The sequence below is a fragment of the Capra hircus genome, chromosome 11 (genome assembly GCF_001704415.2).
Source record: "Capra hircus breed San Clemente chromosome 11, ASM170441v1, whole genome shotgun sequence".
Taxonomy (NCBI): domain Eukaryota; kingdom Metazoa; phylum Chordata; class Mammalia; order Artiodactyla; family Bovidae; genus Capra; species Capra hircus.
Genome location: NC_030818.1, coordinates 25,355,614 through 25,371,045, shown reverse-complemented (window position 1 = coordinate 25,371,045; position 15,432 = coordinate 25,355,614). Strand labels below are relative to the sequence as shown.

The following is a 15,432-nucleotide window of genomic DNA, read 5'->3' as shown; positions in this document are numbered from 1 at the left end:
TTTTTTTTTTGCAGAACTAAACATACTGTTTATGATCTTGCAGTCATGCTTTTTGATATTTACCAAACGAGCTGAAAACTACGTCCACTCCAAAATCTGCCCACGGATGCTTGTAGCAGCTTTATTCATAGTTGCCATTACCTGGAAGTAACCGAAGTGTCCTTCAGTAGGTGAATAGATAAATGAACTCTGGTAACTCCAGACAATGGAATACTCAGCGCTAAATGAAATGAATGATAAACTAGGAGAAGACAGGGAGGAACCTGAAATGTGTATTTCCAAGTGAAAGAAGCCAATCGGAAAAGGCTCTATACTGTATGATTCCAACTTGATGACATTCTGGAAAAGGCAGAACTCTGGAGACAGTAGAAAGATCAGGGAGGGTTAAAGAGGAGAGAACGATGAATAAGCAGAACATGAGGATTGTGGCGGGGTGGCTAAACTACCCTGTCTGATACAGTAGTGGATGCACGTCATGACACATTTGTCCAAACCCACGGAACGTACAACACCAAGAGCGAATCCTAATGCAAACTATGGGCTTTGATGATAATGTGGCGTCATGTAGGTTCATCAGTTGGAACAAACATACCACTCTGGTGGAAGATGTTGATAATGGGGGAGGCTCTGCATGTGTAGGGGCCAGGGTGGGGGGTTTGGGAGGTGGGTGCTGTGTGAGAACTCTCTTGTACTCTCTATTCAATTTTGCTGTGGATCTAAAACTGTTTAAAAAAATAAAATCTATGAAAACACAAAAGTCACCCAGGAGCGAGGATTCTAAAAGACCCTCTCCACAATGTCTCCCATAAGAGGACGGTGCTTCCCCGGGCACGCTTGGGTCCCTGCCAGCCAGGAGGTGGGTTGGGGGTGCTCAGTGCCTGTGCTGGGCTTCTAGCGTGGGGACTGCAGGGTGGGCAGCGCCGACTCTGCCCCTGCCGCCTCCCCACATGTTTCCTGAAGGAGACTCAGAGATCCCCAGCCGTTAGCCCCCTTCTCCCCAGCTTCCTGTTTGGGCTCCAGAGAGACGTTGGGCCGTTTCTGCAGCTGAACTGGGAGCCAGTCGGGCTGGTGGGAGGGAGGCCTTGCTTTGTGGGCCAGCAGGTCAGGGGGCTTTGAGTTAGTTGTGGCCTCAGCTTGCGTACTCAAATCCTGACCTGCAGGCCCTTGAGAGGTCAACAAGTTCAGCCCGCTGCCTCAGAGCAGGACATATTTGGGTCCTGCAGCTGAGATCCCAAACACCACTTGGCCCCAAACAGCCCATGCAGGCAGACCTTCTTCGTGGCTAGTGTGCCTTGAGGAGTCACTCTATCTGGCTGCGCCCCAGCCTCATCACCTGTGACTACCTACTCTGTAGGAGCACAGTATGACACATAACAGCTCTTATCCCTGTGGCAGGTGGGGCCCACACTTCGCACGTGTCTGAAGGGAAGAAACCCTGACTTGTCCCCCCTCCCACCTGCCCCAATCTCACTGCCCTGGCACATCTGAGAGTGTCGTCCCAGCTGCAGACCTGCAGGGGTCATGGAGAACAGATGGTACAGACTGGCCCTCAGGAAGCCCTGGGCTGATCAGGCTAGAGCCACACTCGGGCAAGTATTTTCTGAGAGAGCAGCATGGGAAAGGCCAGGGAGACACTAAAGCGGCTCTGAGGTTGCTTCAGGAAAGGCTTCCTTAGGAAAGAGATTCTCAAGGCAGATGTTCAGTGATGAGTGGAGTTAGCCTGGTAGAGACAGGGTCCATTAGCAGAGGCCCAGTGCCTGGAGAAGTCCCATGGACAGAGGAGCCTGGCGGACTGCAGTCCGTGGGGTTGCAAAGAGACAGACACGGCTGAAGCGACAGCACACAGAGGCAGGCAGTCAGGTATGTGATGCAGGCAAGACTGTGGTTAAAGAAGGTGCTGGGAGGGGAAGCCAGAGGTGGTTGCAACAGTCCAGCTAGCTAATTCCACTTCCCCTCCTCCAGTCCTGGGGGATCTAGGACTGGAACATGGCCCTCATTGCCCTGGGGTCTCAGCAGGCTAGCAGCCCTGCAGCCCTACCTCTGCACCCATGACCATCAGGTTCCGCCTGATCCGCCAGAGGCTCAGACCACTGTCCCTACCCCACTTTGTGGCTCCAGAGTGGGTGTGGGGCCCTGGGGAGGCCAGACCTCACACCCTCAGGGCCAGGGAGTGGGGAGAAGGGAGGATGGCTGACCCACACTCCTTAAGGAAAGGAAACCGCAGCCAGGGGCGCCTGTCCTTGATGAGACCAATTGGTAGCCGGAAAGGCATTGCCTCAGGCCCCCGCTGGGGTATGTTGGTAGACAGGCTTCTCTTTGGAAATGCTCCAAGAGGTGCTTTTGGAGTTGGGAGCTCTGCAAGGTGAGGACTGAGTGTGGGGTGGCCCCCAGCTTCTGTTTCTCCAGCCTCAGAAGCAGCCCACATCCCACATGAAAGTGGGATTCACTTTCACCCCTCCTCCCCACAATGCGCCCTCATAAGATGAGGACCTTCCTGGGCCAGGTGCTTGGCCTCTCCATCAAACTAACAGAAGTCAGCTTTCCTTCTAAGACAGTCAATCTTTGCCCCTTCTGTTCTCCATGTTCCCTGGCAGTTCCTGAGCCATTCTCCCCAGGTGGCATTTATGACATGCAAAAGATCTCTGCTTCTGTCCTGTGGGAGGGTAATTCTAACCATGGCAGGCCAGACCTTCTCCCTGGGTCAGTGAGGGCTCCACAGTGAGGCGAGGCTGAGGAGGGCCTGACGGGAGGAGAGGAAGCTGGGACATAATTTGGGGAGACTAGGACAAAAATTAATTGGAGCACCTTATTCAAAAATGTAAATTCCAGGATGCTATCAATAAGAGTAGTAAACCAAGGAAGGGGGTCCTTCTAATCTGCAGGGACTTGCATAACTGCACAATAAAGCCAGAAGTGGGGGCACTCTGTGAAAAGAGGAAAGGAGGCTGGAACAAGGAGCAAGGGGCAGGGAGGACTCGGACCTCCTGGACTGCTGACAACAGGGAAAGATGAGGCTAAGTTTGATGGACCAGATCCAGAAAGACCCTAAACACTCACATTTGAACTTGACCCTGAAGGTAAACACTAATGTTTCTTGAGCCCCCAGGGAACCAGGAGAGGCTGGACCAGGTGGAACAGGAGAGGGCCAATGGGAATCAATTGCCCCGTAGATGATTTCCTGGAGAAGAAATGAAGGCCCAGAGAGGGACAGAGACTTGCCTAAGGTCACCCAACCAGGGTACAGTGCCAGGTCAGCGCTCCAGCTGCCTAGAATCTCCTCTCATGTTCTGTGGGGAATAAACTGAGAACGGGTGTGCAGCGTGGGAGGCCAGGTAGCGCTGGGCCTCTGACGTCTGGTCCACGTAAAGAGCAGGAACACCCCCTCCCCCAGGATGCTCCCTCTCCGTGGGTTCCACCTCCCACTCCCCCTCTTCTTCTGGCCCTGCCTCTGTGTCTCTTGTGCTCCCCCTCTGCCAGGCCCATCCTCAGGCTTCTCCATTACCTTCCCTACCTGCCCCCAACAAAGCTGGGGCACCTGAAACTGACTCATTCCGGCCTACCCCTACCCCCTGGCCTGCAGTGGTCTGCAAGTGAGTAGATGCCCAGAACGGGGGTCTCTGCCCTTGGAAGGCAGACAAGGCTCAAAAGGTTCTTCCAGGCCCCGCCCAGAATCTACTGTTTCCCCTCCCCCCATTCAGCTTGGTGTTCTGCCCCCTCTCTACTCCCTCCTGCACTCCAAAACCCGGATCCTGAGACCCAGTCTAGGCGTTTGGAAACCTCCCTGAGGCCTCTGTGCCCCGTGGGGCCCCTAAATCCGTTACTTCTCTCTGTTCTTTGGGAAAATGGAGAGCTTCCAAATCTGCCATGCAAATAGATGCAAATAAAAAGTTGAGAGCCGTCTATTTAAAACCAGTCTCGCCCTTGGGCGGTAGCTTCCCTCCTTCCTGCCCTGCTGGATTCACCTAAATTTGTGAGTGTTTGTCAGTGACTGTGTGTGTGTTTGAGAGAAAAAGTCAGAGGCAGAAACGCAGAGCTCACGAACAGCAGGGTGGAGACGGGCCTCTGAACCTGGGTGAAGGGGCGGGGCCTGGATGAAGGGACGGGCCTTGGTGAAGAGGCGGGGCCTTGGCGGCACTTCCCTGCCCAGTAGCCCTTGTCAAAGGGTGTATGTTGGGGGAGGTGGGAGATGGGAATATTGCATGTGGCTAAGTTTCTTGGGGTTCTTCACGGTCACTGTCAAGGGTGGGGTAAGGCAGAGTCTCGAGGTGAGGGGCAGTGGCCTGGGGGGAGAGCTAGGGCAGAGGGAAGCAGGATGAGGCTGCCAGGGTGAGCTGGGGGGAGGGGTTCTGCTTTGAGCCTCATATAGAGGCTGTAACTCCCAAAGGAAACCTGCCCAGGCCTGGAGGCCCCCATTAGTGCCAGGCCGAGGCCATGGTACACCCGGTGCCACTGCCACCCTGAAGAACTCATGTGGAAGGTAAGGTCCTTGACCTCCGGTGGCCTCGGTTTCCTCATTTGTAAACATAAGTGACAGTGTGAGGAAACCGCTGTGCTGTGCAATGCTGATTCGAAGCAGCCTGGGTCTGGTAAGATGGTTTACAACCTGCAGAGAGAAGGAAGGTGGTAAATCCTTCTAGAAGTCTCTGTGAGAACCTTTGCAAATTTAGGAGGGACTTGGAAATAAATCCCCATCTGAAGTTCCTGAATCTCTGTGTGGAGTCTCCTTGGGTCACATCCTCAGAAATAGGAAACAAGGGGTGTATTTGCTGGGAAGAGTCCCACACAGGAGAACTCTTCGGGATTGAGTACAAGTATCAATATGGGTGAAAGGTAAAAGGAAGGAAGGACATGGTCAGTAACTGGTTTGAAGAACTGAATTTGGGGTTCCCTGCTAGGTTCTTTTAAATTTTGTATGACTTTTGGGTCAGGCAAGCCAACCTCTTGCCAGTTTCTAGCTGTTTAACCTCACCCAGCCTCAGTTTCCCCATCTGTAAAATGGGGGTAATCATGTCTGTCCCCAGGCTTGCAGTGGGAATGCAGTTCTGCAGGATACACAGAGAGGGTAGTCCAAGGCCACATGGGTGTTCAGCAGGCAAACTGGGGCTTCCCCCTAAGCAAAAACCGAGAGCTTTCAGAACCATTATTACTTGAGTAGAGAATTTAGTTTTTTCTAGAAAAAGACTGAGTGAGCCCTGTGTCATCCTGTCTGTGGTTCCTGCCATGGAGAGGCTGACCACGGGCTTCGGTGTGATACAGCTGTCCCCGCCCTCTGCCTTTGGAGGACCACATGGGCTGCACGGTTGAACTTCAAAGGACAATTCCAATAGATGCAGCCAGCTTCCTGCAGCTGTAGGCAACAGCCACGCCAGCCTGAATCAGCCAGGGCTGAGGGAAGCTGGGGGAGCAATGTCCAGGACAACCTAGACCTAAGTTAGTCTCAGAGACTTCCTGTAAGGGGCTGGCCCCCAGATCCTCCCTGGGGAAAAGAAGAGCTTGACTGCAGAGGGTCCCTCTCTTTTGTGATTTCTTCAGTGAAATAAATCCTTGTGGCCTGGGGTGTTGGGGTCTAGGAAGCATAGATTCAGAGAGGTCTCTAGGTGGAGGAAGGACTTGGGCAAGGAGATAAGAACACTGATAAACCGAATCACATAGGAGAATGCAACCTTCTGACCCTGCAGTCTCCAGAAACACAGAGCAGTTAGCTTAAGGCAAGTCTGCCTCTTCTAGAAAGCCCACCAGGACTGCTTTCAGCAGTGTGGCTTGCAGCTGTCAAGCTACAGGAAAACTTCTTGGGTCTGTGCTGTGGGTATGGGAGAGGGCTTTGATGAGCAGAAGCTGGGTTAGGGACAGGGCCAGGGCCAGGGTGGCTGCATGGGGAGGTGATGACCAGAGCAAGGGGCTTATAGGACCTGTGCGAGGCTGGCCCACAGCAGGTGGGAGGTATTTTTAGGTAGGCTCAGGTGCAGACAGAGACGTTACGCCATGGCCCGACAGGTGGTTAATATTAATCCCTTCCTTAATCATTAACTCCGGGGCTGGCTGGAGAGGAACAGGGCTGTTGTCAAATCAGTAACCACGGGCTGGGAACAATGTCCACTGAACTCGCGGCCCCTCCTGCAGCTGGGAGTGCTGGCTGGGTGGGGTTGTCCCTGGCGGTGGGGTCCCTGGTTCATCTTCCAGCAGTGACCTCAGGACACAGAGAAGTTACAGGAGGTCAGGAAGAACCCCCTCCAAGCTGGGGATTGCCCTCTGACCCCAGGCGCTTACTGGTAGGGAGGGGCTGGGAGCACGAGGTGGGGGGTGGGGGCGCGGTGTTCATTCAGGTGTGAGGTTTCTAGACCCTGCTTCCAGGCTGAGTGACCTTGGATGAGTCATGAAGCGGCCCCTCTGAGCTTCAGTTTCATCATCTGCTCACTGTGGATAAGTATTCTTATCTTAAAGGGTGGTCATGAGATTTGAATGAGATATGGGTATACAAGGAAGTACTCTGTAAGCTGAACATTGAGACAGCAAATAAGTTAGAGAAAGGATGGATGGAAAGATACAGTAAAAGAGCTCAGAGCTGAAAGAGGAAAGCTAGTGGACTCTAGTTTCCAGTCACTTGTGTTTCCTTTCAATACAGTTGGCTTTAATTCAGGTCAGGAGTGTGTACTGGGCAAGGCAGTGTCCCCGGTCCTAAGCTGGACTTTGGGGTAATTTGAAAGGAGTCAGCCTCGCCCCCAGAGAGCAAGGGTGACCAAGCTCCAAGCCTGAACCAGAACAAGATGAACAGGGTTGGTAATGTAGGTCAGCAGGTCAGGGCTGCGGGGTCAGCCGGGAGGGGCAGGGAGAGGACAGTGTGAGCTGGAGGGTCAGAACAGGCTTCAGGGGTGAGGCGGGCAGGGGCATACCCTTAGGGATGAGTAGGAGTTGGGTTATGTAGGGCAGGGAGGGCTCCTGAATACCTGCTCACCTGTACCCAGAGCATTCACGCATATAAGCAGACTGTGCAAGGACATTCATGAATCACATTTACACACCCACACATGCAAATTGATTCACAGTCACCCATGGCATGTACACACATACACGCATACTCACAGAGGCACACCCCCTTGGGCACGTGTGCGCCTCCTCTCCCTGCCTCAGCCCTGAGACCTTCCAGCTAGTTCAGCACATCTGAGCCTGGCTGACACCCACCAGAGGACTGAAGCCTCAGGGTACATCCGAAAGCAGGCAGCAAACTACCCATAAAGCAGTAATTTTTCCTGTGTTCCCTCCTTCAGCTGAATTTTTAAGACTGAATTTCATCATTTATCAAAAGAGAAAATACGCAAAATAACTGGTCTTGAGTGAAATATATTTTTATATAGAAATAAAAATTATATTGGGATTATTTATTCAGCATGAAACTTAATATCATATATTATTTAATTAATATAATATTGTGTGTACTTGTATGCTAAGTCGCTTCAGTTGTGTCCAACTCTTTGTGACCCTATGGACTGTAGCCCGTCAGGCTCCTCTGTCCATTGGATTCTCCAGGCAAGAATATTTGAGTGGGTTGCCATGCCCTCCTCCAGGGGATCTTCCTAACCCAGGGATCAAACCTGCATCTCTTATATCTCCTGCATTGGCAAACAGGTTCTTATTGTATATTAATATACAATATGCACATTGTAGCAAATATTTCTATAAATTTTCACAAGCTCTGTTATTATCCTGCCTCTTCAAATTGGGAATCAATTTCATTAAAAAAAAATTTTTTTTTTCTGGTCATGCCACACGGCTTGTGGGATCTTAGTTCCCTAACCAGGGTGGATCCCAGGCCCTCTGCAGTGGAAGTCTGGAGTCCTAACCACTGGACTGCCAGGGAAGTCCCATAGAAAAAAATTGTTTTAAAAAAGAGGTACAGCTAGAGTCTCATGTGGATATGGGGGAACTACAAGGCAGAAAGCTTAGTGTCGACATGGGCATTTGGACACATCCGCCAACTGGGATGGAAGACCAGCAGGACAAGGACAAAGGGACTAACTAGACAGGGGCAGGTCTAGGGGAAGCGGACACAGCTTCTTAGAGGAGGTGGGTATGGACTGGCCTTTAGGAAAGAAGGATTGGAGGGGCAGAGAGAGGTCCTGGGGGCTACTGGGGCTCCCAGGAGCCTCATTGTCAGCCCCCCACTGGCTGTGGCATCCACATCCCATGCTCAGGCTGGGACCAGGCCCCTGTAGCCAAAAAGAAGCCAGGCAGAGACTCCTTGGAATTGGCCGTAGGGATAATAGAATTCTGTCCTTCCCTTTAGGGCTGTGTAGGAGTCTGGGGTAAAGGTCCTTCTCTGAGCTCTCTAAGTGCATACTAAGACTTGGGTGGGAAGCCAGTCCTGCATGTTCCCTGCCCCAAGGAGCTTCTACAGTGCAGTGTAGCCAAGGAGGGGCCCCTAATGGAGATATAAACACTGCTAGCGTCAGGCCATTGGTGGCTTACAGCTCAGGCTCTGGATCCAAACAACCAGAACCTAAGTTCTGCCTCTGTCCCTTTCCAGCTGTGTGACCTTGGGCCTGCTACCTGACCTCTCTGTGCTTCAGTTTCTTGTCCATAACATGGGGATGATAATAGTAAAGTGCTTGATACTCGTGGTTGTTGTGAGGGTTAAATGAGACACAGGGCCTTGCCTGTGCTTGGGACATGGTAAGTCCTAAATCCGTTTAAAGGAGAATTAGCTTCTGACTCGCATATTCAGGGAAGCTTCCTGGAGGAACATTCCAGCTGGCCCTTTAGGGACCAGCAGGGTTGCCATAGATCTAGGTGAGGGAAAGGTGTCGCTTTCCTAAGGAGGGGCTGGAGCAAGCAGAAGCTAAAAAGGACATGGCATGTTTGGGGACCATGAGGAATTTTGTGTCGCCATATCCACTGCCTGGAGGATGGACAGAGTAGTGGTGGGTGGGGTTGGGAGTAGTCAGGGAAGGTTTGGAATGTTCAGTTATCCTGGAGCAATGGGAACTCAGGAAGGCTAAAAGTGCGACCCTGACAACACTTAAGGCTGAGTTCTGGCAGCAAAGATCAGGTTTTGTTGCCAGGGAAAAACCCAGGCAGGAGGACTTCTGGGGGTAATAGCCCTGAAGGAGGCGGGTCTCAAGGCCCTGGGCCTGGGTGACTTGGGAGGACAGCCTGAGACCACTGGGGACACGGGGGTGCTGAATCTTCATCTGTGTGTCTTTCACCCCGCTTAGGCTCAGAGTGTAAGTCTGAGTCCCTGGAGCTCCATCGCAGAAGCCTTTGGGCACGTTCTCTGAAGCTCTTACAGTCCCTGCATTCTATAGGTCTGGCCCAGAAACCTTGGGCAAGTCACAGCATTTGTCTTGCTTCCATTTTCCCATCTGTCATATGAATATAGGCATTCCCGTCCACCCTGGGATGTAGCAGCCCCAGGGGGATGCTTTGCTGCTTTTCTGGCCAAGGTCAGGCAAGCAAGAAGGTTCAGGGCAGTGTAAGACCCAGGCCACAGCTTCCCCTCTGTCTTGCCAGGGTGGCCCCTCAGCTTATCTGAGTCAGGGCAGATGGACGAGGAGGAGATACTCCTTCAGGCAGCCAGATAGTGTGAGGAGGTGATAAAGGGCACAGGCCCAGAAACCGACTTCGAGAGGGTGGGACAGTGAGGCTCCCGCTTCCCTGACCCCTTGCCCCACCCCCATGCACCCTCCAGGCCAGCTGGGTACAGCCCAGCCTTCCACCATTCCCCCCACCCTCCCACCCCACCATGGGGCAGGAGGAGGGGGAGGAGGCCACAGGAACTGACCTTGGAAGGTTGTTGGTGGCCTTTGGACACTGTCTCAGGGGACCGATGGGGGCAGAGGCCAGACTATGAGGGAAAGAGAGGGTGACCACCCTGTCCTTCCTAGTTTTAACATCGAAAACCCATCCTCAGAAAGTCCTCAGTCCTGAGCAAATCAAGATGGTTTGCCTGAGTCTGTCCAGCTTTTTAAACTGAAAGTCCCCCCAGTCCCAGGGAAACCAAGACAGTTGGTCACCCTAGTAGAAAACAGTAAGTCTTAGCAAGAGTGACTAGAATGGGGAAGTAGACAGCTCTTTTCTGAGTTTCCATAGCCCTGATTCTTTTTTTTTTTTTTAATTGAGGTAACATTGGTTTCTAACATTACATTTCATATACTTCTGTATGTATTACGGTGTGCTTACCACCAAAAATTTCATTTCCATCTGTCACCATACACTTGATCCCCTTTTCCATTTTTCCCTCCCATCTCCCTCCACTCCTTCCCCTGTGATAACCACTGTTGGGTTCTCTGTATCTATGTGTTTATTTCTCTTTGGTTTGTTCATTTATTTTGCTTGTTTTTTATATTCCACATATGAATCAAATCATATGGTGTTTGTCTTTCTCTGCATGACTTATTTCACTTAGCGTAATACTCTCGAGGTCCATCCATGGTATCACAAGCGGCAAGATTTCACTGTTTATGGCTGAGTAGTATTCTACTGTGTGTGTGTGTGTGTGTCTTTTTTATACACATCTTCTTTATCCATTCATCTGTCAATGGGCACTGAGGTTGGCTTCATATCTTGGCTATGTAAATGGTGCAATGAACATAGAGGTGCATATATCTTTTTGAATTAGTGTTTTCGTATTCTTTGGTTATATGCCCAGAAGTGGGATAGCTGGATCATATGATAGGAAAATCCCATGGATGGAGGAGCCTGGTGGGCTTCAGTCCATGGGGTCATGAAGGGTCAGACACGACTGAGCGACTTCACTTTCACTTTTCACTTTCATGCATTGGAGAAGGAAATGGCAACCCACTCCAGTGTTCTTGCCTGGAGAATCCCAGGGATGGGGGAGCCTCGTGAGCTGCCATCTCTGGGGTCGCACAGAGTCAGACATGACTGAAGAGACTTAGCAGCAGCAGCAGCAGCAGCAGCATGATAGCTCTATTCTTAATTCTTTGAGGAATCTCCCTCATGTTTTCCATAATGGCTGCACCAATTTACATTCCCACCAAGAATGTAGGAGTGTATTTACATTCTCCACATCCTCACCAACACTTACTATTTCTTTCTGTAGCCCCATGTAGTAACCATGCCTACCTGTCCTCGGTGCAAGCCCTGGGTGAGAGAACCACTCAGGTTGTATTTCCAGTGGATGGATCTGGAAGTCTGGAGCTGCTTCATTAGAGGGCTTCTTTGCCAGGCTGAGGCTACGAGGGAGGGGTGGACAGTTCACATGAGAATCTTTGATGTTGGCTGCTCTGCCCACCAGGAGCCTTCAGAGATAGAAAAGTGGCTTGGGATGGGTTGTGTGCCTCATAGCTTGGTACTCTGGTGAGTGAGATGTTACAATACTGCAGAGGGAACCAACAGCCAGATCTCTGGGATCAAGAATTGCTGAAAATCCAAAGTTATGGTGCCTGCCTGGCTTTGAGGGTCCAGTCACAATGCTCTGCTCAGAGCCTCCACTCCTGCCTACCTCTCAGGCTCTCTCACTTGGCCCTGTCCTGTGTGGGCCTCTGAGACTCGAACAGGTTCTGGAGACAGGCCAGGAAAACTGTTGGGTGCACGGGAGGACAGTCAAGGTCTCCTCCCAAGAGAGGACTTGGAACAGGACAGGGGTGTCAGGAGGGCGGTTTTCTGCTGCCTTCAGTTCAGGCTGAGGCCTCCCTGCCTCGGGGCTTGGTTTTATCTCATACTCACCTGCAATGCGGGAGATGCAGGTTTGATCCCTGGGTCGGGAAGATCCCCTGGAGGAGGACATGGCAACTGACTCCAGTATTCTTGCCTGGAGAATCCCATGGACAGAGAAGTCTGGCAGGCTACAGTCCATGGAATCGCAAAAAGTCAGACATAACTGAGAGACTAATACTTTCACTTCACCGTCACCCTGGAAAAAGGATAGAGTTTCCTTTTTCCAACCTGGGACCTGGAAATCCCAGAGACCCTTCTCCCTAGCACCTCTGTCCTTAGAGCAGCACTGGCTGGTCAACATGCAACCAAAGCCTGATGGGGCTGATGAGAGCAGGGCCTGGGAGACACAACAGGTCACCTGAAGAGAAAGGCCTGTGGGGAGATGGGTGAAAGGGACGGGAGAGGAAAATGGCGCCCAAAGAATCCCGTAAGACATCTCCCTGTCTACTGGCTCAGCTAGAGAAGATTCTGAGACACTTCATGGGCCCTGGGGAAGTGTCTGAACCAGATACCCACAGAACAACTATTTCTAGACTTGATGGAAAAATCTATACCACTTCCCCTTCTGAGGATCCCTGAGTTGGTTGGGTGGGTGCAATCTGTTAGTGAAGTCAGCTGTGGTCTTGCTTTTAACATCAAGGTTGGCAAATGGGCCAAACTGAGCTGACCGTGTCCTAACTCTAGGCTTGCTTCCAGAAAGGTGTCTTCCCTGCCTGTCTGCTCCCTCAGCCTCACCAGAGGTGAGGGCCTTCTCAGAGCTCACCTCATTTTACCTGTGTCAGGCCCTATTGCTTTCACTATATTCACTTATCCAGCACTTTTCTGAGTTGTGGTCCCTGTCTGGTCCCCTCTGAGCCCCTAGCGGCTCCCAGAGAGTATCTCAGCAGATGTCTGGAAGCTTAACACGTAGTGGGCTATGGGAGCCCCCTAACAGTGACCATGAAATTCCAGACAGGCGAGGGGCCTGGGGAAAGGAGCTGGTAAGGGAGCTGGAGGGTGGGTCCAGAGACCAGGCTAGGTTCCCTGGGGGAGAGAGAGATGGCGGGAGTCTCAGGGTGAGCCTGTTCTGGGGCCCTTTGTGTCTCAGACTCAGCCTTCTCCGCCTCCCACACCGATTCAGCCACGAGGCCAAACTGTGTGAACAAATGGTACCAATGGTCCAGGGGCCAGGACGGAATCCCCCCAGACAGGCTGGCCAAAGGGTCCCTAGGCTGACTTCCTTGGTCCGCAGGGAGCCCCAGGAAAAGGGGCTGAGGGGCTGAAGGGAGAGGCTGGGGGCAGGGCTACCATGGGGGGTGGGGCTGAGGGGAGAGGTGCTGAGGGCAGGGGAGCCAGGCCTGGTTGGCCTTTGAAGGGTAGGCCTTCCTGAGGTGGACACTTTAATCGCCCCCAATTAAACCATTGCCGGAAGCTTTTAACAGCCCCATACAGCCTTTCAAGGACTGCCCTTTTGTTAGACGGCCAAGCTGTCATGTAAAAGGAGAGCAGGCTGGGGGCCTCTGACCACTCACCCCAGGCCCCAAGGCCAGCCAGCCTGAGACTCAGGCCAGCCTCTGAAGGGTCTGCTTCTTTGCGAATCAAAGGCTGAGGAACCTGCTTTGATCTGGGGGGAAACCCAGCCCTTCCTTGGCTCCCCAGATTCAGTTCCTTCACTGAGGGTGTGGGTCCTTCCAGGAAGGCTTCACCTACACAGTTTCCAAGTCTGGGGCCAGCCGGGCTGATCCTTGGGGTCCTGGGAGTCTGCCCCTCGCTTCAAGAAGCAGGTCCACTGAGATGGTGAAGACTTTCACTGCTCCTACTGCCTGCCTAAGGGCAAGAAAACCCGGCCCCACCTTCTCCGGCTGCTCTAAGGTCTTCTAGACCTTGTGACAGAGTAGTCCTCAAAGGAGTGTCCTCTGGGACCCTGTCAGAAATGCAGACTTTCAGGCCCCACGCCTTTCAGACCTACTGGATCAGAATCTGGTTTTAAACAACTCCCCCAGGTGAAGTTGGAGAAATCCTGCTCTAGTATTTCATCCCCTCTCTGCATTTCCTCTCCTACTGCCCCCACCTCTGCCCCCCAAAGCAAGATCAAGTGTAGAAACGATGCTAGCCATGATAAGTTATGGACAGTAGAGCCCTCTGCTTTGCAGACTCTACGGCATATACTTTCCAGAAAGTCAGCAACAAAGCCCTTCCTGTCAACAGCAGTTTTTGGAGGACCCCAGATGGCAGGCTTCCGTTTGGTCATTTGGTTAACATCAAAACCCTCCATCCAGACTTCCACACCTGCTCCTTCATTTCATTCTCAGAACTGTCCGAGGAAGAGAAGACAAGCATCCCCATTATACAGAAGAGGAAACTGAAGCTCAGGAAGGTTTGTGAATAGGCTGGAGGTGATGGTGAAGTTGAGGGGGCGGGTAACTTGGAAAACCCTCCTGGGGTCTCCCTGCTCTTAGGTCCAGCAGGGCCGCCATCCACAGCTCTGAGGTGTGTGCAGGAGTTGCGGTTCATTTCCCACTTCACTCCCCAAAAGTGTCCTGGGGGTGAGCAGGGCCCCCTGTGTGGGAGGAAGCCAAGCCTCTTTCTGTTACACAAAAGCCCCCTACAGACAGGAAAAGCCTGGAGCTTCCAGAATTCCCCAATTCCTACCTCTTCCCCTTCCTCCTCACAAAAGCTGCAGGTCATCCAGCATCTATGACATGCATGCCAGTCTTCAGGCTTAGTGCTTTCTCTGTCACCGTCCCACTTAGTCCCCGAGACAAATCTCCACCACATTCTTCTGGATAAGACTCAATTCTCCTGCTTCTTTCCTTGAAGCTGATTCCTTGAAAACCAAACAAGGCCAGAATAATCAGATCCTGTCCGGACAAAGGTCTCCCACTGCCCACTCTGGATGAACGGCCTGGCCCAGCCTGGGGAATGACAGAAGGGGCTGGTTTAGAAGAATTTCTTCAACATTCTCAGATGCTAAAATTTCAGTCCCATCTGGGGCAAGTCGTGAGTACCTAGGGATACAAAAAGGCTAAACTCCACCTCGCTTTCCTGCCAAGATTCTACAGCAAGCGCAGAGAGAAGGACAGCAATCTGTAGAGGCAGATGGTGTGTTTAGAGCTCCATGGGTTTGAGTGTCACCCACAGCCTGGTGGCGCCTTTTGGAGCTAACTTCTGTGAAGGATCAAAAAGTAAAAAGTTTAGGCTGTTCTCCTTCACGAGTCTGCCATTGTAGTGTGAAAATAACCGTCGACAACGTCTAAACAAATGGGTGTTCCTGAGCTCCAGTGAAATTTTATTAATGGACACTGAAATGTTAATTTCATGTGCCAAAATGTTATGCTTCTTTGGATTTTTTTCCCCCAATGATGCTAAAGCTGAAACTCCAGTACTTTGGCCACCTCATGCGAAGAGTTGACTCATTGGAAAAGACTCTGATGCTGGGAGGGATTGGGGGCAGGAGAAAAAGGGGACGACAGAGGATGAGATGGCTAGATGACATCACTGACTCGATGGGCGTGAGTCTGAGTGAATTCCAGGAGCTGGTGATGGACAGGGAGGCCTGGCGTGCTGTAGTTCTTGGGGTCGCAAAGAGTCGGACACGACTGAGCGACTGAACTGAACTGAATCACGTAAAAATCATTCTGAGCTCTTAAGTTGCATAAAAGCAGACAGTGGGCAGAATGTGGCCTTCAGGGTTATAGTTTGCTGGCTCCTGGTTTAGAGCAAAGGTTTTGAGGTCAGTTGTCAGTCTTGGATTCAAGTCCTGGTTATTTCACTAACCAA

At 51.8% G+C, this 15,432-nt stretch overlaps 1 long non-coding RNA gene across 1 annotated transcript; it reads left to right on the top strand.

Annotated features, from left to right (window-relative positions):
• LOC108637108 lies at window positions 6,203-14,926 on the top strand. The gene is made up of 3 exons (XR_001918751.1): window positions 6,203-6,269; window positions 13,965-14,029; window positions 14,473-14,926. It is a non-coding gene; the product is annotated as an uncharacterized LOC108637108 (long non-coding RNA).